This window comes from Bidens hawaiensis, unplaced genomic scaffold (genome assembly GCF_021521415.1).
Source record: "Bidens hawaiensis isolate Kalapana, Puna unplaced genomic scaffold, B.hawaiensis_p1.1 tig00003649_1, whole genome shotgun sequence".
Taxonomy (NCBI): Eukaryota; Viridiplantae; Streptophyta; class Magnoliopsida; order Asterales; family Asteraceae; genus Bidens; species Bidens hawaiensis.
In genome coordinates this window covers 1,995,909-1,996,803 of record NW_027491208.1, presented here as the reverse complement: position 1 = coordinate 1,996,803, position 895 = coordinate 1,995,909, and the positions used below count along the sequence as shown (strand labels likewise).

The window sequence follows — 895 nt, the reverse complement described above, 5'->3', positions numbered from 1 at the left end:
AGGGGAGAGTTGTAATCCAAATACTAACACACGATCATAGATTCAGACCTGAAGGACTGAGTCGTTGACGATCCCCGGTTTCTAAAGCCTAGTTCATCTTCAGTGTTGAATCAATATTGTAAAAGATAATCAATTCAGCTAAAAGAAATTCCAACTATCAAAACTAATGAAGGTAAATGCGAATTGCAAAAGGATATGGTTGAAATTAAAGTTACCAAACAGAAGAAATTCATATTTCTTTCGATTATGGGATCCTTTTATGATATGTTTTTCATATTCTATTATTTTGTACAGACCTGCAAGACAAACTACAACTGATGAGTGATGACTATAACAATTATCAGTGCCAATCATAAACCAAATTCAAATTAGGTCAACGAAATAATTAAAACTGGAAGAAATTTCAAACCAAGAACATGTAATTGTAGAAGCCAAATTTGATGCGGTTGGCTCGGATTGCAAACGCTAACTGGAAACTTGAATTGAATTTTGTTTTTCACTTTGCGATTAGACAATAACACTGGCGATGACTGATTAGGGTAGCTTCCGTGGAGGCTGCTCAGTGATTGGGCGGCAGTGGTTGATTACTTACCCTGGTGGTGGAAGTGACCGATCGATCTCTTGCCGATATATGGTTGAAGAAAAGGAGAGGAAAAATGAGTATGGTCTTGCGTTCTATGTGGAGGAGGAGGAGGAGGTAAATATGGAGGCGACGTGGTGAGTAAAAGAAGCGGGAAAGCGAAAACCGCCAGAGTATGGTACTGCTTTTTAACTTCTCCTTCTAGAAGGAATTTCTAGACTTTAAATGGTCCAGATTTAGTTTGAGTTTGATCTGACGATCACAATTTATTCAAATGTTGAGAACAATATATTATATAATTGTTTAAGATAAATT

The 895-nt window shown here is 36.8% G+C and overlaps 1 long non-coding RNA gene across 1 annotated transcript; it reads right to left on the bottom strand.

Moving 5' to 3' along the window:
* Nucleotides 1–211: 211 nt before the first annotated feature.
* LOC143623954 (uncharacterized) lies at nucleotides 212–613 on the bottom strand. The gene is made up of 2 exons (XR_013151999.1): nucleotides 410–613; nucleotides 212–296 (listed from the first exon to the last, which is right to left on the bottom strand). It is a non-coding gene; the product is annotated as an uncharacterized LOC143623954 (long non-coding RNA).
* Between the last annotated feature and the right edge of the window lie 282 nt (nucleotides 614–895).